Consider the following 25,834-nt stretch of genomic DNA (forward strand, 5'->3'; position numbering starts at 1 on the left):
TCCACAAAGCTGGTCCCTGGTGCCAAAAGGTTTGGGGACCACTGACCCAGCAGATCTAGACTGAACCTAGTCCACAAGAATGTGTTTAATGAGTTAATGGGTTTCCCCTCTAAAATAAGGCATTTGTTCAAGGCAATAATGAAATAATGAATTCCAAGAGGACTCCTGGGCTTCCCTGGTGCCTCAGCGGTTAAAGAATTCACCTGCAATGCAGGAGCCACAGAAGACGTGGGTTCGATCCCTGGGTAGGATGAGGGCATGGCAACCCACTCCAGTGTTCTTGCCTGGAGAATCCCATGGACAGAGGAGCCTGGCGGGCTACAGTCCATGGGGTCACAAAGAGTCGGACACGGCTGAAGTGACTTCACACTCACACAAGAGCACTCCAGTGGGAAGTGTTTAAGGCATCAATGTTGGCCGAGAGCAAATCTTTCGTAGGCAGAGCCCCTGGCTGCTCCTTCTCCAAGGGACAGCTTTGGATAAGCCTCAAGATGCTATGCCCTGCCTGTTGAGTTTTTCCACTTCCTCACACATCGATTGAGATGCAGAATCTCAGAGTGTGTGCCCCTGGCTGCCCATCTCCATTAGAGACACAAATCTCTGGGCATCAAAACAGAACCATGCAGACTTTCATGAAACAACAAAATTTCACTTGAAGTCAGTACATTTTAGTACCAATTTAAAATATTCAAGAGGGAAGGGACATACCTATACCTGAGGCTGGTTCATGTAAATGTATGGCAGAAACCAATATAATATTGTAGAGCAATTATCCTCCAATTAAAAATAAATAAATTTAAGTAAAAAAAAAAAAAGCTTTCACACCACAACTAGAGAATAGCCCCTACTCTCTACATCTAGAGAAAGCCCTCACAAAGCAATGAAAAGCCAGTGCAGACTAATTAATTAATTAACTTTAAAAAATAAAGAATGCAAATGCTCCAAGGGTTTGTTTTTTATAAGAAGGTCTGACCTATAAAGCAGCCCTAGGATTATGGAATTTAGACAGCATTCTATAGACTCCAAGGGACTTTTATTTCATATCTTTCAGGTCACAGCTTTAATACTTTGGGCCCAAAGACCATTTCGAAACTTCCAAAAGAAAGAGAGTTCAAAAGAAAACAAAGTTAAGGTAAATTAGCAAAGACATACATTTTTAGAATTAATTTTATAAAAGAAATCATGGCCGCAGTCACTGTCTGCAGTGATTTTGGAGTTGCAGTGATTTAGACTAATGAGTGGTCATTTAGTGTTATCTCTAATGAAAGTTATTCATTCATATACTTAACAAATACTCACTGAGTACTCACTCTGTGCCAAGCACTCTGCTATACACCGGGCTCCACAGGGGAACCAGACAGACAGGGTGGTCCTGAACCTCACGGATACTGTTATTAGGTAGTTAGAAAGGCAAACAACCAAACAAATACAGGATATAAGGTAAATATTCACAAGTGAAGTGTTAAAAACCACTCAAGACTGTATGACAACATGCAGAGACACTGAACCAAATTCAAAAGATGGAGGAAGGGAGGAGGAGGATGAGGAGGGGTCAAGGAAGGCTTTTGAGAGTCTCTGGGAACTAAAAACACCAGGAAGGTCTAGAGTGTGAGGTGTGTAAAGAAAGATGAGGATGAAAGCACAAAAGGACCAGAGAAAGAAGGATCGTCTAAGCTCAGCTAGCAGTTTTAACTTTATCCTAAGGACCACAGGGAAACATGGAAGGTTTTTGAGCAAGCTACTGGTGGGAGTGGGAAAGCTGGTTTAACACTCAACGTTCAAGAAACTAAGATCATGGCATCCAATCCCATCACTTCATGGCAAATAGAAGGGGAAACAGTGGAAGCAGTGACAGATTTTATTTTCCTGGGCTCCAAAATCACTGAGAATACAGGTGACTGCAGGCATGAAATTAAAAGATGCTTGCTCCTTAGAAGGAAAGTCCTGACAAACCTAGACAATGTATTAAATAGCAGAGACATTACGTTACCGACAAAGGTCTCTGTAACTGAAGCTATGGTTTTTCCAGTAGTCATGTGTGGATGTGAGAGTTAGAACATGAAGAAGGCTGAGCGCTGAAAAACTGATGCTTTCGAAATGTGGTGCTGAAGAAGACCCTTGAGAGTCCCTTAGATGCCAAGGAGATTCATACAGTCAATCCTAAAAGAAATGAACCCTGAATATTCATTGGAAGGACTGACCCGGAAGCTGAAACTCCAATACTTTGGCCAGCTGATGCAAAGAGCTGACTCAGTAGAAAAGACCCTGATGCTGGGATAGATTGAAGGCGGGAGGAAAAGGGGATGACAGAGGATGAGACGGTTGGATGGCATCACTGACTCAATGGATATGAGTTTGAGCACGCTCTGGGAGATGGTGAAGGACAGGGAAGCCTGGCGTGCAGGAGATTGCAGAGTCAGACACGACTTAGCAACACCAACAACTGGATGGGATCCGATGTTTCTGTGAATTGTAATATAGTCATTACAAAGGTAAGTCTATATTTTGCAAATGTGCCTATTAACATTAAATGAGGCCCTCAAGGTTGTGAACATTTTTTCAAGAAATGTCTGGAAGGCATCAGATGCAGCTGAGTGGATGAAAGACTGTCTTGCTAAAACACTCCACAAACCCCTGTCTCGTCTGCAGTCTCTGGGTCTGGCCCTGTCTGCCTTCTGTCTTGGCAGGGGGCATGTCTCAGAAGCGTAGAGGCTTGTCTGGATTTGAGGAAGGTCGGATTCCTCAGGTTTAAAACATTTGCTGTCCTGAGAACACAAGCTCCCAGCCAGACCGGGCTTTTTCTGTCAAAGATTCAGTCAGTGAGACTGCCTGGTCCCCAGAGATGGAGCGACAGGAGGCGGACCGTGGCGTGCTAACCCAGCTCTTGGTGAGCCTACAGTTGGACAGAACGCCATGTTGACGGATGATCCTCCGGTGGCCATTGCAACACGGGCGCTGGGGGAAGAAGTCACTAGTAGACTTTCCAGCGGCCCTTGGGGAAGACGAGAGAGGGCGTTCAGTGGCAGAAAAATCCATCTCTCTCCTCTCTCTCTCCCTCACCCCGTCTCTACTGATCCCACCCTCTTATGACCTGGCTCGCCTCCTCTGACACACCCTGTCCTGCCTTGTCCAAAAGGGCAGTCGCAGCGTCAGGACACGCCCGGGCCCCCAACCTCAGAGGCTTCCACAGGAACCGCAGGCATTCCATGACAACATGTGATAGAGCCATTGTTAATTGACTCTGTTTTCATTGTTTGTTTGATTTTATAACTAAACTAGTCTCCAAGGAGTAAACTTTCTAGTCCCCCATATGTCCTATACAGTTAATTATAACACACTCCCCCTCTTACCCACGGACCCTGAACATAAGGATGTTTCTAGTCTGCATATGGTGAACAATACTGTTCATGCATTCTACCCTCAACGCATTTCCTAGAGTCCCTCACACAGTGGACAGTAATGACTTCTCTGGGCCCCTTCTGGTTTCACCAGATGAACAAAAATGAAAATAAGCAGCTGTCATATTTTAACTTAAAAAAAAAAGAAAGAAAGAAATTCATCAAGACTACTCCAATTTGGAGAAGTATTTGGCTTCAAGAGAGGGGAATCGGCTGTACCATGGATGGCAAAAAGCTCACTTACTAATGCACCACTTCCTGACATTTAATTTGCACAATTTGTCTCTTATTCTCTGGCAACTCTCAGAAGATTTTGGAAGCAGGGAAAAAGAAGGCAGAAACATAATAAACAGTAAGATTCAAAAGTAAGAATTGTGGAGGGCACCCAGTTAAGAGTCAGATGAGTAACCCCCAGGTCTTGTCTGCCACCCATCAACACCTGTTGACAAATCACCTCAACCAGATGATGGCCGTGAAAGGGAACCAAATGGATGGGTAGCCGTTAGACAACATGCAATCACGCAGCAAAAGCCATTGCTGCTACGTATAGCTCTTTAGACACCAGAGAACTCATTCAAATCTAAACTTTGATGTGATACATCTGAGATTATTACCATACACCTAGATGGGGAAAATGGCATATTTTCCTTCATAAAAAAATATCAAAATGTTTTATCTGTGCTTCTGCAATTCAAAAATGACTGAAGCTGTGAACTTCAAATTTGGCAAGATTGTAGTCCTCATTAAGGAAGGGAATGGAAGCCAATTTTGAAGAGAAATGGTTTCCTATTTTTGAGTATAGAAGGTTGAAACAATGAGTGTTGAGCCTGAGACGAGGAACATTTCCTCCACAGTTTTAGCTTCCATTTGGATAAAGATTCTTAACCAGAGGATAAAACTAGACATGTCTCTTTTCCGACTCATCGATGAAAACATCTTTGATTCCTTTATTTGTTTCTCTCCCACCTTTCCAAATCAAAGTTAGATTTGTTAACATGAAACTAAGATGTAAAATCAAAACTCCTCAAAAAATCAAAGAATTTGTAAAATGACTTCAGCGAGTTTATGGCCTGGAGCGGTCAATCCTCACGCATTTTTGGAGTTAAATGGATGTGGTGCAACAGACAGGATCTGCAAGGGACCAAAAGGATACTGTTATAGGAAATGTAACTTTGGAATTTCCTGATTTGACTGCAAAGATTTCAGTCTTAACACTGTGTCAATATTGGTTTTAAATATATACATGTTTGTTTATTGGCACACACACACACACACATACACACAGGAATCACATCCATAAAATGCACCCACATCTGTGGTTAAACACAGCAGCTGTTTAACAGCCCAGTAGAACATTCCTAAAAAAAAAAAAACAAAAAAAACCCCGAGACCTGAATTAAGAATCCCACAGCCAGTCAAAAGCTGCGCGGGAACTGAGGCCCTACATTAAGAATGCTATGTTGAGAGCTTTCCAAGTTTCCCCCAGACAGAACCCATTTGCCAAATTCACAGCATGCTTCCCCAAGTTTGGAATCGATCTTGAAAGACCCTCGACTTTATTCCTTGCTCTAACAATCACCCTGTAATAAATACATTGAAGGCTAGTGCAACATAGAACCAAGGAGATCGCAAGTCTGCTAAATGCGTTCACGGTCCCAAGGTCCCTGCAACTCCACCGACAATAGAAGCAGAAGTCACTCAAAGGCTCTGTCCACGTGCCTGCAAAAACAAAGGCCTGTCCCATGAACGAGGGTCCCGCGGGGGCTAGCCTAGGAGCCCATGCTCATCTGGAGTTAGCACTCCAAACACGGTGCCTCCTTAGGCTACGTCTGTGTGTCCAGTAACCCACATAAGAATAATCTTGGAAATAATGGAGGAAAGGCAAAGCCATCTGAGATCCCACCCACCCACCATCAGAACACACCAGAGCAGATAACCGTGTGAGGCCACCATGCCTGAGTGCTGTTCGCCTTTGACTGAGGTCTGAGGTTTCTGGAGAACCTGTCAAGGAGCCAGGAATGGACAAATGAAACAGCACGTCACAGTCCTATCACCTAGAACTGCCCAGATCTCCAGATGCAGAGATGAGACATTTTTCTTACAAAATGAGTTTGCAGATTTTTTGCTGCTGTTTTTTCTTTCTCACTGAATTTTTTTCCCCTCTATGCATGTGTTTTTCTTTTTTCCCTGATTTTGCTTTTTAACATGTGAGTTGAATCAGAGCATCTCACCCACACCCTACTACCGCATTGTCCTGCCAACAGCTGCACAATAAACTCCAATTACCCTTGCCTGGCACTTGAGGCCCTCAACAATCTGATTTCATTCATCCTTTATTCATCTATTCGTATGCTCACGTATTCATGCGTTTTCATTAAATTCATATTTATTAAGCATCTATTATGTCCGAGGTATAATGTCAGGGAGTGGAAATACATGAATAAGATATGTTCACGGCATCAAGGAAGCTACAGTCTAGGAAGTTTGGCAACAGCCAGGCCACACACGTTTTGGACTCTCTAATGGTTTAGATGACATTGGAAAATTCTAATGGAGATTCTAGATCTAGCTAATCAAGCAAGATTCTAGAAAATATGGACTTTTGCAAAGTCACTTGAGTAGAGTGTGGGTCAAGGAAGCTGTACCTCAGCAATCCCATCTTTCCCCTTTCCTACCATTCTGCCTTTCCTGAAGCTCTCTCGGTTCAACTAATGCAGCAAGCAGGAACAGTTTCTCCAACCCAGATGCACAAGAAAAAAACCTATCTAAATTTCAATACAAGTCCTGTTTTCTCAAGGACCCCAAGGTTCTTATCCCCTTTTCCTAAGGTTCTAAGTTCCTCCTGGGCGAGTCTCTGGAGGATCTGACAGCTCTTCCCTTTATCCGCTCCGTGTTTCTGCAGGAGACCTGTCCTGCATCTTTCAAAATACACCGAAGCACCAGATTCATCATAGATAACAAAGCCAACCCCTACTGAGCAAAATGTGACTCTTCCTTCCTAAAATCTTTGCTCTCCACTGATAGCTTTGTGCTGAATGTTTTTTTGCAAGTTCTCTTGGTCATTCGTACTTTGAGGCGATCACTTGGAGAGTTTGTTATTTTTCGAATGCTGATTCAAGTCCATGCGATTCAAGTCCTGTGGCCTGAGCTTCTGCATTCTAACCGAGTTCCCAGGGATCTCTATGTTAATCGTGTTCTGCTTCTCCAGAGACGTGGCTTCTCTATTTTTGTTCTGTTATTTGGGATTAAAAAAGAAAATTCAGCTACCTAACTCAAGAATATTATCTCTTTGAAGGTAAAAAAAAAAAAAAAAAAAATATGCCTTCCACATTTTCCACGTAAAGGTTACCTACTCTCCTGGGGAATCTTCTAATTCTGATGGCTTCTTCCAATTGATTTGCTGACCATATGCTTTTCTGGTTGTCAGCTATCTTCAGGATTCAATTCAAACTCCTCCAATTGTGCAGAAAATGTCACATGTGACCCGGCTCCTGTTCCTTCTGCAGCCGTGTCTGCCACAATCCCTCCTTATCTGAGCTGCTTCCAAGACTTACAAGACCCTTTCTTATTCCTATGAGGGTTTGGGGGGGGGGGGGTCTGTGCTTGCATGGATGCTCAGTTGTGTCTGATTCTTTGCAACCCCATGGTCTATAAGCTTCCAGGCTCCTCTGTCCATGGGATTTCCCGGCAAGAATACTGGAGAGGGTTGCCATTTCCTCCTCCAAAGGATCTTCCTGACCCAAGGATTGAACCCATGTTTCCTGACTCCCCTACACTGGCAGACGGATTCTTCACCACTGAGTCACTTGGGGTTGTCTAACTGGTATGCAGTTAGTTGCCTCCCCTAACGATTCTGGGGAGTTAAGGAAAGACGGGAAGTATGTCCTGTTTCTTTTGCTCTTGACTTTTAATCTGGTTCAAAGGTTCTGCATAACTCAGATACAGGCATGGCCTCTCCTCATATCAGAGGCAGCAAGAAGCTGATCCATGGGGTGTGGGGACAGGACAGCCTCTTCCTTCATCCATCAGGTTCTCTGTCCTCTCTTCCCCATTATTTTCATCTCTTGTTCAGCCGCTAAATCATGTCCAGCTCTTTGCAGCTCCATGGACTGCAAAGCAGCTCCATGGACGGCAGCACACCAGGCCTCCCTGCCCCTCACTACTATCTCCTGGAGTTTGGCCAAGTTCACGTCTATTGATTTGGTGATGCCATCCAACCTTCTCATCCTCTGCTGCCCTGACTTTAAAATTTAATTTAACTTAAATTTAATTAATTTAATTTAAACTTTAAGCCAAATTTAATTTCAACTTTGGTGATGTCCTTTCATCCTCTAGTCTAACTTCTCATTATTTTTCTCTTTATATTTTTATCTTGATAATTGTGGTGGGGGGGGGTGAGTGGCATTTCTCAGGATGTCCATCTGAGACATATGACCTTTGTTTCTCTTCCTAGGTTGGTTTTTATTCTAAGCCTTCATCCTTTGCTCTCTCTTTCCTTTACCTGTTGTGTTCAACTGTGCTTACAGCAAACTGGTGCCTGATCAGCAATGAACAGCTTTTCCTTCCTCATTGGCCGAGGTCTATGATTCAAGTTGAGCTTTCAAGCATATTTCTCTTTACCAGCCGTCCTCTGAGGAAATTCGATGTTCCATCTTTGTGGCCTCCTCCACATCAATGAGCATGTCCTCATCTCTTTCCTCATCGTAATTAAAGCCTGTTACACTCCCATATACAAATTAAAACAAATTCTACATACGTTCCCTGTATAGTTCCTAGAGATTTGCATGTGAGCGTGGAGGTGAATACAATCCCTGAGGATGCTGCAGCCCACAGCTGCTTCCTACTCCAGACACCTACACGAGGTTCGCTGACAGGCAGCCCAAGTGGTCTCAGGACTGGAATCCTGACAAATGCTGCTCCTGCCATGGGGATCGATCCAGTCAGAGCTTCTTTAGAGGCAAGGTGGCAGCAGGGAAGGTCTCCTGGCTTCTCAGGCTGCAGACTGTTTTTCCCATAAGCCTCCAAAACGCTAAAGATTCATCAGAAACTTCAGGGAAATCCTCCCCCAGCTGCTTTCTTCCCTAAGTGACTCGGCTATGCTTAGATTGGTGGTTTAGGGCTTGGCGTGAGGGTTTCATCAGATGTGGTAGGCTGTAGGCCCAGAACACTCTTCCTTTTAAGCGGTGGCCTGAGACCTGTCATCAGAAGAAGCAGGCAAGAGTGTTTTAAGTTCTTTAGAGGCTGCTAGCCTATTGCTCAGGTGTCTTCTTGGGTCGATTTCTGTCCTCTTTATGCATTAGATTAGCGGGTCAAGGATACGTGTTCTCATAAAGAGTGAAGAAGAGCCAAGCCCTTTGGCCGGAAAGGCCAGGCACTGTTCAATCAGGATGCACGGCAGGGTAGCGCAGAGTATGGGTCGGGTTCATCATCATAAGCCCAAAGAGATTTGATGGAACCCAAAGGAACCCAGCTGCAGTCCACCTGGCCTTTTAATCAAAACAACAAGCCCTGCTTCCCGGTAACCACACCATCCTCAGTAAAGACAATTGTGTTCAGCAGCAAGAATGTCACCATTGCCACGTAGCTGTAAAGAAATGGGAAAGAGCTAAGCCAAACTGGGAAGTCATCTGCAAACAGAATAGTGGGAAGGAACACTACATACATTCAGAACTCAGGCACCTGCTGCACGCTGTCACTTTGGGGAAGAATTTTGATTATTTCAGCTTTATAATAACTTTCTGATGCACTAAAAATGTCTTGTCATCTGAGGTCCCACTTGCACATAGAAATTACAATGTATTGATCCACGGCTTCCTTTACATTTCAATTTAAGGCTGATAAAAGGAGGGATCTGGATTTTTCCTTAAATCACTTCCCTGCCAAAGGAGGAGAAAACAAACACAGGTGCTTTAAATTTTTCAAGGTGCAAACTAAATTACACGATGCCCAGGAGTGTGCAGTAGCATTTCTTTGTTTGAGCATGGAATAAAAGACAGATAATTAGGAAATTGGGAGTCTATTAATTTTCCAAATTTACTCATGCAAGAACCACTGAGCTATGGTGATATTTGCTTACCTCGTCATTATGCAAAAATATATTAGCTAATTATTTTGACTAATGCAATTAAGATATGCATATTTAGCATAAACCATACAATAGAAATGTTACAGTCAGCAATTGCTGGGTTGCGCTCATGGGTAGCAGAGAGGCAAAAGTCCCTGCTCAGTCTCCAATGGTAAGCCACAAGATTGCTACAACTCTGCCTGCACTGTTATTATTAGTTTGGCTGCAGTAATTAATTTACTTTACAGCATGACTAGGTGGCAGAGCCAGCAGTGGTATTAATTTTTGTTATGAGACACCTGAAGATGTCAGCTTTTGAGCAGCAGCGTCTGCACCTTTAATTGCCTTAATCAGTGGAAATGCAGTATCTCTTTCAGGGATCCAATTAAGAATGATATTGTTATTTTTCTTTTCTCTCTAACCCTTACTAATGAATCCAGGAGCTAGAGAAAGTTAAGGTGATGGCAGGAGCCAAGAGGAGTATCTTTACTTCTTAACCTGGGAATCCCACTTGAGCTCTGAAGGGCACCATAATGCTACGGGCGCTTGCTACTTGAAATGTGGCCCATGGACCAGCCTGGACTCATGCCAGGCTCCCTGAATGGAAATATAAACTTAAACTAGACCCCAGTGATTAGTGGACTTCCCAGGTGGAGCTATCGGTAAAGAACCCACCTGCCAATGCAGGCAACTTAAAAGACGTGTGTTCAATCCTTGGGTGGAGGAGATCCTTTAGAGAAGGGATTGGCCACCCACTCCAGTATGCTTACCTGGAGATGCCCAGGGACAGAGGAGCCTGGCAGGTTACAATTCACAGGGTCTCAAAGAGTTGGACACAACAGAAGCGAGCTATACACATGCACAGTGATTAGCACGTGTATTTAAAGTTTGAGAAATGTTGCCGGAGAGGAGAGTCCAGAGTCAGCCTCCCACCTCCATGAACTTGGAATGGTTCCATCAGTGATGCGATGTGAGGGGACACTGGGAAGGAATCCATGGACAAACACAAACTTCAGTGTCCATCACCTATTCCTTTACATCTGGAAGCATTTCAGCCTCTGGGAGTTTCATAATAAAATTCACATGCTCCTGAGAGAGAGGAGAATGTCTCTCTGCTCCCGTTTCACCCTGCATCGGCTGAGACACCAGAAAAGTGAAAAGCAGGGAAGACGGGGAGAGAAAAGACCAAGAGAAGAGGAGGTTTGCGGAAAGTGTGGGATGCAGAGATGCCTCCACCTCAGAGGACGGAGGGAGCTTCCCAGAGCTGGACCCCTTCAGGCCTCGCCCTGGGCTCCAGCTCCCCTGGTCTAAGCTTTCCAACAGGATGCCCTCCACCTACCCTTCACGGCTCAGCTCTCATAAATGCACATGGAGTCCCAGCTCTCTCCCTCCTCACCGGTTCTTTCTCCCATTGTCCTCACACAGGAAGAGTTGCATGGCTCAAACTCCAGCCTTCATGTTACATTTATGCTGAGCTTTCCAGAACTTCTTCCTCCAGCTTATCCTGACCGGCTCTTTCTCCTCTATCCACCCACATATCAGGGCATGTCATCCTACCAGAAACCCCATGGAGAGCTTTTGTTTCCCACTCCTGGCCACTAGCTGAGCCTCCACGTTTCACATGGTACATCTGAAACCTGGACCCTTTTGGCTGCCTCTCCATTCCGTGTCCAGGTCCTAGAATTCTGTGTCTCAGAGTCAAGCTCTTTTTGTCATCACCTTACTCGCTTCTGCAATAATCTCGGCCAGCACAGTTTAGGAATAAATGAACAGAGGGTGGAAGCGGTGGCATTAGTGACAGTGAAAGAGAGATTCTTTTGCTTGTAGAAGCAACAGGACCAGTGATCAGAATAGAAGCATTCTAACTCATAGCGTAGGGACAGTTTTAAGCTCTTGTCGTGGGCTGAATTGTGTTCCAAGCCCCCTCCCCCGAAGAAATCCATATGAATGTCCTAACTCCCAGCACCTCAGAGTATGAGCACACAGGAAGAAAAGGCCTTCAGACGGGTGACTAAGGTCAAATGAGGTCATTGTGCTGCCAAGTCGCTTCAGTCATGTTTGACTCTTTGCCACCCTATGGACTGACTATAGCCTGCCAGGCCCCTCTCTCCACGGAATTCTCCAGGCCAGAATACTGCAGAGGGTTGCTGTGCCCTCCTCCAGGGAATCATCTCAACCCAGTGATTGAACTCATGTCTCTTACATCTCCCGCGTTGGCAGGCAGGTTCTTTACCGCTAGTGCCACCTGGGAAGCCCAATAAGGTCATTAGATGGGACCCAAATCCAATACGGGGTTTCCCTGGTGGCTCAGAACTCCAGTGAGCACTGAAGAATTGATGCTTTTGAACTGTGGTGTTGGAGAAGACTCTTGAGAGTCCCTTGGACTGCAAGGAGATCCACCAGTCCATTCTAAAGGAGATCAGTCCTGAATATTCATTGGAAGGACTGATGTTGAAGCTGAAGCTCCAATATTTTGGCCACCTGATGTGAAGAACTGACTCATTGAAAAAGGGCCTGAGGCTGGGAAAGAATGAGGGTAGGAGGAGAAAGGGACGACAGAGAATGAGATGGTTGAATGGCATCACCGACTCAATGGACATGAGTTTGAGTAAACTCTGGGAGTTGGTGATGGACAGGGAGGCCTGGTGTGCTGCATCCATGGAGTCACAAAGAGTTGGACACGACTGAGTGACTGAACTGAACTGAACTGGTGGCTCAGACAGTAAAGACTCTGCCTACAATGCAGGAGACCTGGGGTTCGATCCCTGGGTCAGGAAGATCCCCTGGAGAAGGGAAGGGCTACCCATTCCAGTATTCTTGTCAGTTAAGTCCCAAGGATAGAGGAGCCTGGCAGGCTACGGGAAAGGGTTGAACATAACTGAGCAACTAACACACACATACAATCCAATATGACTAGCGTCCTTATAGTAAGAGGGAGTGTGGATGCACACACACACAGAGTGAAGACCATATGAAGACACACAGAGGAGACGGCCGTCAGTGAGCCCAGGAGAAAGGTCTGGAACTGATCCCGACCCCTGCACAGTTCTTAGAAGGAACCATACAATGAATAAGTTTGGGGGGATCTAATTACAGCATAATGACTATAGTTAACAATACTGGATTGTAGGGACTTCCTTGGTGGCCCAGCATCTGAGAATCTGCCCTGTGATGAAGGGGACTCAAGTTTGATCCCTGGTTGGGGAACTTAGATCCCACATGCCACTGGGTATCGAAACCTGTGCATCACAACTAGAGAGAAGCTTGCTTGCCACGGTGAAGAGACCATGCACTGCAGCTAAGACCCGATGCAGCCAAATAAATAAATATTTTTAAAAATACTGTATTGTGTACTTGAAAGTTGCTAAGAGAGTAGATTTGAAAATTTACTCTACACACAGGAAATAGTAACCGTGTAAGGTGACGGATGTATTAACTAGCTGTCATGCGGTAATCATTTTGCAAAATATATGTATATCCCATCATCATCTGCACACCTTAAACTTTCACAATGTTATAAGACAATTATATCTCAATAAAATGGGGGGCTGGATTTTACAATGAAATAAAGGAGAATCCTCTGGTCTTTTTTGAAAATAATCTTTTTAAACTTAAAACTATTTTGTTTATTTGGCTGTACTTTGTTGCTGTGTGGGCTTTTCTCTAGTTGCAGGGAGCCAGGGCTGCTCTCTAGCTGCGATATAAGGCTTCTCACTGCGGCGGCTTCTCTTGTTGCAGACCACAGGCTCTAGGGCCTGTGGGCTTCAGTAGTTGTGGTTCCCGGGCTCTAGAGCATAGACTCAGTAGTTGTGGCGAATGGGCTTAGTTGCTCCTGGGCATGTGGGATCCTCCTGGACCAGGGATCAATCCCCAGTCTCCTGCATCAGCAGGTGAATTCTTTATCATTGAACCACCAGGGAAGCCTACCCCCTAGGTTTTTCAGATAAGAAACACCCTCTCTACTTGGGCCTGGTGATGCTATGGGATAGGGATATGTGATCTGTGCTTTCCATCCCAAGGGGAAATGAAAGCCAATCCCTGAACTTGTTCCCTGGAGGAAATAAAAAAAATGCTAGCACAGGGGCTCCTTTCTGAGCCACAAGGGGCTTTTTGTTGATCCTTCAAAGAGTCTCCAACAAGGAGCATGAGTCAGCCGGGTGGCAAACATATTTGTTTTCACATATTAGTCATATATTTGATAGAGTGTATAGCAAATGTATGTGATAACATAAAATATATTTTAAAATTACAAATTTGGACAGCTGTCATGACATTTGAAAGAGTACATTAAAAATCTTGCTATATCCCTTTTTAAATTCCATGCCAAATGGCTAAATTTGTCAGCCTTTCCACATATTTTATATTTGCTTGTTTGTTTTGATTTTTTTTCTCGAAGGAGCTCACCAGGTGATTTCTGGGCATTTGGTCAATGTTAATGAAAAGTCCACTTTGAAAAAGCTAAATAAAAAGTGAGTCTAAGACGAGCCCTGCCCAACTCCACCCAGTTTGTCCTATTTTCACAACCTTCCTTGAGCAAAACTGACAAGAAAGTATCAGGCAGTAAATGGGAGATTTAGCAAACAGGGTTGGCAGAACAAGAAAGCAAAATTTGGGGTTCAGGAACTGAAATTTCAAACTTTGTGCACTTGAGTTGAATTTGGTGCCATGTTACATATTCCTCACTTCCTGCAGGGACAGTGGTGCTAAGCTCCTAGCAATTATGGCCATGAGGGTGCTTCCACTTCCACGGGGGCAGGTTCTGTCCCTGGTCAGGGAACTAAGACTCTGCATGCTGCATATGCAGCCAAAAAAAAAAAGAAAGAAAATTGCCTTGAGGGAACACAAATTTAGCGCAAGAAAGCCCAGAAATTCAAATTAAAGAAAAAAAAATTTTTTGAATTATAATTTTTTAAGAACAGTAGATGAAGCCAAAAAAAGCATGTCAAGAGGCCAGATGAGGCCTGTGGGCTGCCATTTTGCAAACTTTGCATGACACAGTAGTTAAAAGTGTCAGAAATCAAGCCAAAGGAGTTCCATACCATGCTGGTTTCTTAGGATACACGTATCCTAAGGAATTTGGCTGTGGGGCTACTTCATATGTAAAACTGCACTGTAAGTATATTTTATATATTATATATGGTTTTACTATATTGTATGAAATTCTCATGGTAGAAGAAACTAGCATTGGCACAGATAACCCAATGCATTGAGGGGCAGGTGTGGGGGGGGGATGTTGGTTTTTATTGGCAATTGGAAGATGTGTCTTCCTGTCTTCCTGATTTTACTTAGGTTGACTCAAAAGGCTTAAATTGGTTTACTTTGTCATAAAAGCTAAGAGCTGAGAATGAGGAGTGGGCAGGTCCATGTGCATGATGGTGGCAGAAGGAAGATGGCCCCGAACCTGAGGTTGGCCTCAGGTCACCAAGGGTGGCAGTGTGAAGTTGTCCTTTGGAATGGAGCTAATCCTTAAACTGTGTGCACATCCAAAACATTAGCTATCTGCTGTCAGGCCGTTCTGAGCCACATGCCGAGTTAATTAACACAGAGATGCTTGCTACTGGAACCCTCCAGAGAGGAAAACAGAAAGAGGAGCAGGGCTAAGAGGAGACCGAGCCCTCAGGGGAATGGCAAACACAGGAGCCTCTTCAGTTTTTATTCCTTTCTGTTCTTGTGATACAAGGGCAATGGGTTAGTCAACCCATTTCTGTTTCATTGTCTGTTGTAATTCCAAGGAAGACATCATTGGCGAATAATGATGCCTTACCACATCCCAAGGACTGAACATCGAAACTCTCAACATCCCCTCTGTGATGGTCAAAAGGAAGGGTTCAACGAAATGATGGTCTGCTCCTCCAAGTCAACAACTCCCTGCTGGGAGCCTGTGACAAAAATGATGACCATTGTCTCCACAACCATATTGACATATAAATGGATTTATACATTTGAAAGTAAAGTATGCCCAAAGTGTTACAGTTCTAGGTTGTGGTGAATGTATCCACACACATAGACATGCAGATACCTCTTCTTTGTAGTTTTAGGGACTAGTTAGTAGAGAAAACCATCCAGTCATTCACCTACCTCTTGAATACAAGACGGCAGTGTGTGTCTCTGGGGCTCATGTTTAGAAGTCAAGGCATGATATGGAGCAACATCATTTGTTGTGCAAAACCCAGCAACCGATGGAAAACCATTTACTACTACTGTGAGGGCTGAGAAAATTAGTCAGGACTGTCTCGTAGCAACGGAGATGGAGAAGAAAGGAATAGGAAGGGGGTACCCGGAAAAAGGAAGAAATAAGACTTGACAGGTGGCAAAATACAATGTCAATATGTCCTACAAGGTTCACGCATGGATGCTGAGGAAGCCAGTTCAGAGAAAGAGGGAGAGCTAGAGAAGCTGCTGGAAGGGAGAGCGTCCCTAGCTGCAGAGTCAGACAAACTTGACTGGGAAAGAGGAATACCGTATGGTCTCACATATGGAACCTAAAAAAACCACACTCACAAAGGGGAGATCAGATTACCAGAGACAAGGGGTAAGGAGGAGGAAGAACGGGAGCAAGCTGGTCAAAAGGCACACATTTCCAAGCATAAGATACAGAAGTACTAAGGATGTACAGCATGATCCCTGCAGCTAATTCCGCTGTAAATTGTACAGGGAAGTCATTAAGAGAGTAGATCCTGAGAGTCTCATCACAAGGAGAAGTTTTTTCTTTTCTTTTCATGTAACTCTCTGAGATAATGGATGTTAACGAAGCCTATTATAGCAATCATTTCACAATATATGTCAATCACATCATCATGCTATACACTTTTAGCTTACACAGTAATTTATGTCAACTATTTCTCGGTAAAACTAAGGGAAAAAGCAGACAGACCTGACTCAGGCCTGTGATCCCAGGGAATTCCTTTAATGCTCTCTTTTTAGAAATGATGACAGCATCTGCATAGCGTGGTCACAGGATGAGAAAAAAAATAATAAATGTACACTTCAGAGGCAATAGCGCCCGGCATTTAAAAGCATTAACTCTGGAATAGACAAATTCCTCCTCTTGGTAACCATGTAGACTTGGGGAAATTATTTTAAGATCTCCGGGCCTCCCTTTTCCATGTGTAAAATTAAAATGATAATGGTAATACTTATCTCATTTGTTGTTTATCTCATTTGTGTAAAATTAAAATGATAATGGTAATACTTATCTCATTTAACATTTGTAGGAGTTAAATGGGACAATATATGGAAATCATTCCAATCAGTGCTTGATGTATAGTGACCACTCAATGTGTATTAACTATTTTTAGGGAGAGTGTTTAGCTCAGCATTTTGAACAACAAAGAAGCTCAAATAACAATAGCCACAATTATGTTCACTGTGTAGAGTTTTGTACAAAGAGTGCTGTAATGGAACAATATTAAGGAAGTGCCATTTGAGACTTCCCTGGTGGTCCAGGGGCTAAGACTCTGCGCTCCCAAGGCAGAAGGCCTTGGGTTCAACCCCTGGTGGGGGAAATAGAACTGCACACCTCAAGAAACAGTTCACACGCCACGTGGACGACGCCTGCAGATCCTGTATGCTGCAACCAAGAGTTTGCTGGCCACGACTAAAGATCCTGTGTGTCGCAAGAAAGACCCAGCACAGCCAAATAAATAAATCAAGATGTTTTTTAAAAAGGAAAGGCCGCTTGACAGAGATACAGAAATGAGAAGAGAGCCACAGACTAGTCATGACACTCAAATTTCCCCTGGACCCGGAGAGAGAGCACAAGAGATGTCCCCGACTCAGCCAGACACAGGCCAGGCTAATTACCACGGCTGTGCCCATCACCCTTGACCTCGGCGATTCGCAAACCCAGGCCACGCATCTGGGTTCAGAGAGGCACGCCAAAGCCCCACAAGGCGAAGATGGAGAAACATCTCGGACTCCACAGACAGCACCCCCCTCCTGATGGGCCTTGACTCCTCTCCGCCTGGCCTGCATCTCACCTCACAGCACCCCCACTACTGCCGCCATCATTTTGGCTAATTTTGCATTAGCCATGTGGACTGTCGGATGGTTTCTGCTGTATTTTGTTGCCCTTTCAAATATTTCTTAAATAGAAGATTGTACCATCTGGTGGACAATCTGCCTGTGTGCTATCTCACCTATCACAGCATGGATCCACTCCTATTAGGGAAGGAGAGAGGGAGAGAGGAAACGCCGTTTGCTAGAACGCTGCCTCTGGCCGCCTGCAGCCCCCGTGTCTCTGAGATGCTCTCTCTCCCCCAGAGGTCTGGTTCTGCCTGCACAGCCGTCAGCGTCTAGGTGCTTCTCCCACTCACAGCACGGCCAGGCGATTACTCGTGGGGCCTCGAGGAGCAGATGTCTCCATAGATAGAGCCTTTGGACCTGGGTTGATATTTTACCTACATGAGCATCACATGGTGATCCAGGGCACTTCATACATGCAGCAGAGTGTGGCCAAGTCCCAGTTAAATTCCACACACCTGTGACTCTACCAAGTCAAGAAATTGATTCAAGGAGTTCAGAATAGTCATGGTACCTAAAGAAGGAAGGAGTCCACAGGTATATTAAAGCATATTTGTGTATTTGTATGTGCATGTCTGTATGGTTATCGTATGCCTCATGAATCTTGATGGAGGGGCTCAGGGCGTATTTACCTTTCATCCTGCTCTATGCGAGCTCTAAGTAACTCCTTAGAGCCTTCTGAGAGCCTGATGACCGCCTGCTCTAAGTCACTTCAGTTGTGTCTGACTCTTTGTGACCCTATGGACTGTAGCCCTGCAGGCTTCTCCGTCCGCAGGGTTTTCCAGGCGAGAATACTGGAGTAGGCGGCTGTGCCCTCCTCCAGGGGATCTTCCTGACCACAGGACCGAACCCGTACCTCTCACGCCCCCTGCACTGGCAGGCAGCTTCTTTGCCACCAGCACCACCTTACACTGCTCTGTGTGAGTCTCCCAGTTGTGTCTGGCTCTGCGACCCCGTGGACTGCAGCCCACCAGGCTCACCTGTCCAAGGGGTTCTCCAGGCAGAGTACTGGAGTGGGTTGCCATTTCCTTCTCTCTGGGGGAGAGAGAGCATCTCAGAGACACGGGGGCTGCAGGCGGCCAGAGGCAGCGTTCTAGCAAACGGCGTTTCCTCTCTCCCTCTCTCCTTCCCTAACAGGAGTGGATCCATGCTGTGATAGGTGAGATAGCACACATCGATTGCACCTGGGAAGAGATGGAGAGTTGGTGTTTCCGGCTTAAAAGATGACACTCTCAATGGTGGCAGTGAGAGCATTTTCTGATAAACTTTGTTTAATGGGAACAAAAGCAACTCTGATATTTGTTTTCCATTTGGGGATGAGTGCCGTGGGCTCAACGGGGCCCATGGCAAAATCCCAACTGAGTTTCAAGCATGGCAATTGTCAAGTAGCTAGGAATTGGAGATCTTGAACAAAGCTGCCGACAGTTGGACCCAGACCCTACTTTCTACTAAATGTGTGACCTTAGGCAAACTGGGCTTCCCAGGTGGCTCAGACGGTAAAGAACTGCTTGCAATGCAGGTGACCCGGGTTCGATCCCTGGGTCAGGAGAATCCCCTGGAAAAGGGAATGGCAACTCACTCTATTATTCTTGCCTGGAGAATTCCATGGATGGAGGAGCCTGCCAGGCTACAGTCCATGGGGTCGCAAAGAGTCAAATAATCACTGAGCGACTAATACTTTCACTTTAGGCAAATTGACATAACTTCAGCTTCCTCATCTAGAAAATGGGTATAATAATCGTACCTACCTCATAGGGCACTTCCTACATGCAGACACTCTCCTAAAGACTTCATAAATCGGTCAAAGAAAAGCTCCCTCTTGTGCTAAGTGGAATCAGGCATAACACCACTGCCCACCTGAACTTGTGTTAACATCTGCACCCCATTGTCCATGTGGCCAGACAGTCAACGTCACACAAGCCCAGAGTGGACCCATTTCCTCCCACAGCAGAGATAAGGCCTGTACTGAGGCCACTGCCTGCTCCCACTGCTACTCCTCTGTGACTTGAGATATGGCAGGATATGAGCAATTTGCCCACTCAGCAGATAAAGACGCTGCTCACTCCAGTTTAAAATGGCATCTTCATAGTTACCTAATACAGTTCCCCCCAATCTCCCACTAAAAGACACGTAAACATATAATAAAACAAAAACTCACCACAAAACCCAAAGCTAAGCTCAGCGGATAACCTGTGGTCAGAATTCTAATTCTACTAAGTATGGATTCCTACTAATTACAAGGCTGTTGGAACTGGACTTAGGAAAACCATTAGTGGCCTACCATACTTTGTCTCATGAACTAGAAGCAGCCTCATCCAGCCAAAAGTAGATCAGAAAATTCTTCACTTCTCCCCCAATACCTTCTCCCTCACATCTACCCACTGGAAAAAAAAAAAAAAAAAAAACCACAGTGGCCTTTTCTCTCATTGCATAGTGGATGTTTCTGAAATAAAAATTTAAGCTAATATTAATGGTTACTCTATGGCAGGCATTCTGCCAAGCACTTCATCAGTGTTAATGCATTTAATGCCCACAAGGACCCAATTAAATAGGTACTTCGTTTTTGTCCCCATTATAAAGTTGAGGCAAAAGAGGCACAGAAAAATTATTTTGTCAGGATCTCACAGCTAATAAATGACAGACTGGGATTTGAACGCAGGGAGTCTAGCTCTAAAAGTTGGATTTGTAAATGCTATATATGACTCAGTTACTCCCATCATTCCTCATACTTCCACATCCATACAGAAACAAAAATTTTAAATATGGAAGTTTTTAAAATCAGTTTTCTCATGTTTCATATTTTTGAACCTGTTATTCAAAAGAATGGCTTCCATAATAGAATTCCTATTTTTAAGCATCTTTTGACAATAATAAAAATAGCTAACATATATCAAATTGGACATGAACTTGGGCAGACTCCAGGAGATAGTGAGGGAGAGGGAAGCCTGGCGTGCTATATAGTCCATGGGGTCGCAGAGTCAGACATGACTTAGCAACTGAACAACAACAGCAAAACAGACCAGACGCTCACTAGGAATGAGGCACTGTGAAGTATCTCACTTAATTCTCTCAATACTCCAGTGAGGGTGATACTATTACTATCCTGAGAGAGGAACCTGAGTCACAGAGAGGTTCACTTCCCCCAGATGGCAGAGCTTGTGAGTGGCCGATTGGATTCAGAAACTGCAGCCTGGAGCCAGAATGCTTTCTCTTCATCACTGTCCTTGCCCTTCGTAATCCTTTAAGGGAATTTCCCAACGTAAGCCTCATTTACTCTCTCTCTCCTTCTATCATCAACCATTAAGAACGAGGCCTATAGAAAAGGTTGCCAGTGTTTCCCCCCTTACCTTATCTTTCATGTACACAATTCCAGTACATTGCAGGGGGCATCTGTGTTGGCTACGAAGATGAGCCTAGGTCGGGTTATGAGTGATGTCCAAGAGCAGCCTCAGAGCAGCCACACACCCCCATGAGCAGCTCTCATTCTAGAACGACACTGTCCCAAACCTTTTGTGATGATACAGACGTCTAATACAGCATCTAATAGGTACACGTGGCTACTGAGGGCTTGAAATACAGCTAGTGAGACTGCAGAAACAAACTTTTAATTTTATGTAATTTTAATTGTGGATGAGAATTTAAATTTAAGCAGCCACATGTGCTAAACATTACCCCATTGCACCACGCAGTCCAGGATCCCTAGACCCGGGAAGACCTTCCAGGCACTTGTCTCCAGCATCCTTAGTTTGCACAGCAGCAACTAGACAAATTCTTCCATTCACAAAAATTGGGGCAGAGAAGTTGTTCCAGCAATCCCCGAATAGAAGACGGACCAGCCCCATCCAGATTGCCTATGGTTCTCAGTGGGGAACCCATGAGCTATCCTGTCTCACCCATTTTGGTGACTTCATCTCCAAGAAGCTACCGATGTTACCAGTTATCTCTCTGGAAACCACATTCTTTACTCATAGCGTTTGCCACGGTGCTTCAGAGATTCTGCAAACATTTCATTTGAACTGCAATTTTAAATATGTTTAATCACGCAAACAGTAATTTAAAGCACTCGAGGGATATGAACAAATTCAAGACCACAAACCATAACCTGGTACTATCAGATTAACTAGTTTCTATGGCAATTTGAGAATCCTGCCCCTGTAGCCATCTCCGAGGAAGCAGAGGATGTTCTGAGGTTACAAAGTAAATTTAATAAAGAAAAAAACTAACCATATCCCTCTACTTACTTACATGTCTGAATCAAAATCGTCTCCATACTCTATAACCAAAACAAAAATTCATAAGTAAAGAGGGCAGAATTGGGAAATGAGATCACATGGCATTCCTAATTCCACAGTTTCAACTTTTTGTGTTCAACCGAACAGCATCCGAATTCTCTTTGAATACTTTAAAATAAAGAAAGCTTAAAAGTATAGTGGCACAAGTGTGCAAATTACAAAATAGATTAAAGGTACTCAAATGCTCTGCTTGCTGCTTTGCCTACTTCAATGCGACATAATGTTTTATCTGGAACAGAGGATATTTTCCTGCTTTATAAACAAAAATTTTGACAACCACTGAGTATAATGTTGGAGGGTCGAGCAAGGTGTAAGATGACCTCACACCAGCATGGAAGTGTTCTTTCCACTCACTCATCGTGAGCTCATTTGCATTAAGTGGGATCAGATAGAGAGGTGACAATATATTAGATTTCAGCATCACCAGGAGAGAAGTCAAGTGATGATAGTTAGCATCACCTTGTCAACGTGCTTCAGACCAAGCGCAGAGGCTCTATTTGACTTCACAAAGTGTGATCCTGTGTGTGATCATTCAGTACTTTTAACGCAGGAGCTCAAATATCTCTGAGTGTTTACAAAGGCTTTAACTATGCCTCCCACTTCCCAGGTGGTGCTGGTGGTAAAGAACCTGCCTGCCAGTGCAGGAGACATAAAAGACACGGGTTCGATCCCTGGGTCAGGGGGAAGGAAGGTCCCCTGGAGGAGGGCAAGGCAACCCACTCCAGTATTCTTGCCTGGAGAATCCCATAGTCAAAGGAGCCTGGTGGGCTACAGTCTACTGGGCTCACATAGAGTCAGCCATGACTGAAACAACTTCACATACATGCCTCCAGCTTATTCCTTCCTCTTTCCTTACCTTTGGAATTAGTTTTCCGGACCATACACAATTTTGGTGGCTGCCTGCCTTTTTAAACTGCTGGATGACTGCAACAATTGCTGTTGTGTTTTTAAATGTACACAAAAAGTGAGGCCAACAACATGAAGACTGCGGTTGGGTGTCAATATTTTAAAGAACACACATTTCAGCGGGGACTTCATTTGGTGAATGTCTGTGAAAATCAGGAACCGAGGGGAAAATGCCTCTGCTAAAGAACTGGATGCTCAAGAGAGAGCATCCAGTATGATGCAAAAGGGACCCCCAGAGGGAAAGGGACCACACTAGGGTCATCAAGTGGGGAGTGAATTCTCTCACAGGCTGATTTCTTCCGCTTATCCTAACCTCGTCCACACTTGCTTATTGTAGGATAATTTTTCTAAGCACCTCTTCTCCCACAACACCTTGGAAAAGAAAAAGAAAAAAAAGGGGAGGGGAAAGGCTGCTTTATTTTACAGCTAATTTGCTGTGAGCACATAGCCCAGCTGCTCACAATGAAGTAAAAGAGGAAATGAGAACAGAGGGAACCTTCTAATGAAGGCGGGTGGGGGAGCAGTAAGGAGGTGGAAGGATACGAGATGTTATTTGTATGATTAAAGATGAGCAAAAACCAATGGTAAGCAGATACTTGCGTCTTGAGCCTTGGAACAGAGAAATGAGAGAGAAAAAATTACAGAAGAGCAAATATTTGTTCAAGATGGTATTTTAACTGGCCCAAAGAAATCTCTCCCAGGTTTCCATGATACAAAGTTATATTACATTTTAGGTTTTGCTCTTGAACATGCTATCACTGACCTATTATTTGTAGACAAGGGATAATTGTAAAAACAGATGCTAAAAACTTGTAATTCTGTAAAAATAAATTGTTCAGAGAGGTGAGTTTAGTTGATCGGGAAATTGAGCTGAATGGGAAAAGGTTCAGATGCAATGATTTGGGGACCATTGGGAAAATGGCATCCTAAACTTCTGAGTTAGCAGCCTGCATGCCTCGCTCTTACCAAATATTTCCTTGTAAAAACAAGAAAGATCACATTCTTTACTGCATGCTCTTCTTTCTGCCAACTCAGCATGCACACACACAAGCCCTCCCTCCTTCACAAGACCTTCTCTAATTCTTTCCCCTGGGTGCCACATCAGAATGGGGTGCATTTTAGACTTTTTTGTACTTTTTCAAACCACAGAATGCGATATTCATATGGAAATGAAGAATTTTCTGAAGTTTTAGCTCCTATAATGTAACTGAGATGGGGGGGGGTGGTGCCATGGGGCAAGGAGCACAGCTTATGAGCTAGGAAATAAATAGATTTTAATATTCAGCTTTAAATAAATGTACTGAATTGGTCTGGATGATAATAATGCCAAAATAATTAATTTGAGCCTGGCTTTCTCATTTGTCAGTGAGAGTAGGTTGCTGTGCTCCAAGGCTTCTATGAAACAGTACAAGGGTCGGCCCATCATCCCTCTGAAGCTCAGGGCTCCTCTGTATGTCTCTGGTGGAAGCCGAGGCTTCATTTCCTCTGACCTGGCTGGGGGCTCGGGTCTGGCCAGCCTGAGAATCCTTACTCTGAGAACTGTTTCTGCATCAAGGGAGTTCCTGACCCCACCTCGTATCCTGTAGCATTTCTGCAGAGGAAATCCACACTTTTATTTGCTATTTGATCGCAACGATTGGGAATTCCAAGTTCCTCAGTTTAATCCTGCTGGGTACATTGGAATAATTCCTTTATTCTCCTGGTGACAAGGATTAGGGACCACTGTAGTGGACAAAGCATTCTCCTTGGTACAGTGAGATAAGAAGTCCCCAAAATTCTGAAAATGAAAAGTAAATAATAAAATGTACTGCAAAAAAACTGATAAAGCTCCAGGCAGCTTAAAATCATCCAAATCTAACATCCACAAATTGGCAAACAAATACATACCTAGATCCAGGTTCAGAAATGATAAAAACAATGACAATAATTTTTTAAATACCAAAAATGTACTTCTCTTATTTTTGGAAAACTTTATGTTTTAAGAATAGAAAAAAATTTTTTTAGAAAGTCATTGATAGGAAAGAACAGAGTGAAGCTTTTTGGAGCATAACAAAATATTGACAGGTAGGATCAAGAAGATGATAAATTATTCTGCTTTTTGAAGTTTGCTGTCTACTTTTTCTCAGCACTTCATCACCTAAAACTTTCTCAGTGTGTTAACCCAAATAGTTATGAGTCCATTCTGTATAACCTGTGTAGAAGAACTGGAGGAGTACTAAAAATATAGGAAGGGATGGTATAGTAGAGTACTATACAGCCATGAAAATAAAGGGGGAAATGTCTCTATATAATACTTAGGAGTAATCCCAGGATATATTTTGTTGAGTGAAAAAAGAGAAATTGAGTGTAATTTTCAGCTGTGATTCTAAGAAATAGGAGGAAGAAATGTATCTATAAACTAAGCATATTTATAAGTGTTCAAATATGTATAAACAAGTAATTCTCAATCAGGATTTTGCCCCATGGGGAATATTTGGCAATATCTACACATATTTTTAATAGTCTCAACCAGGAAGATGCTACTGGCATCTAGGAGTTAAGAATCCAGGGATGCTGCTAAATATCCTATTGATACTTTAGATGATTAATTAACAAAACAAGATGAAGTTAGAATATTGCTTTTCCTAGTGCATTAGTGGATCTAGGCAATAATTATCACTGGCTGCTCACATGGCAAAAACTTAGACATTCTATGAGTACTGATGGAAGAAATTCCACTGCTTATGAAATATTCTTGCCAAATAATTAAGCCTGAATCCAGTGAAGCCTCGAGATCTCACCACTGCTTCCAAAACACAGAATACAACAAAACGATAGCTTGGAAATATGACCAGCAAAATCCAGATAGTGGAAAATCCTTCAACAAATAAATTGCAAGGGGCAAAAATGATATGGAGATGGAACGTAACATATTTCAAAAGTTAAAAGACATCAACTATTTAATGAATTAGTTGGACTTTGATACTAACCAAAAAAATGTTAAAAAAAAAAAAGATTATAGATGATTAGAGAAATCTGATCACTGACAGATGTTTGATGATAATAAAAGCGTTTTTAATTTTTTAGATCAATAATGGTATTATTGGTCTTTTTGTGTTCTGCTATTTTAGCATCATTTACTAAAATGATTTATAGATGAAAGGATGTGGTGT

The sequence above is a fragment of the Dama dama genome, chromosome 27 (assembly GCF_033118175.1).
Source record: "Dama dama isolate Ldn47 chromosome 27, ASM3311817v1, whole genome shotgun sequence".
In the NCBI taxonomy this organism is placed as follows: Eukaryota; Metazoa; Chordata; class Mammalia; order Artiodactyla; family Cervidae; genus Dama; species Dama dama.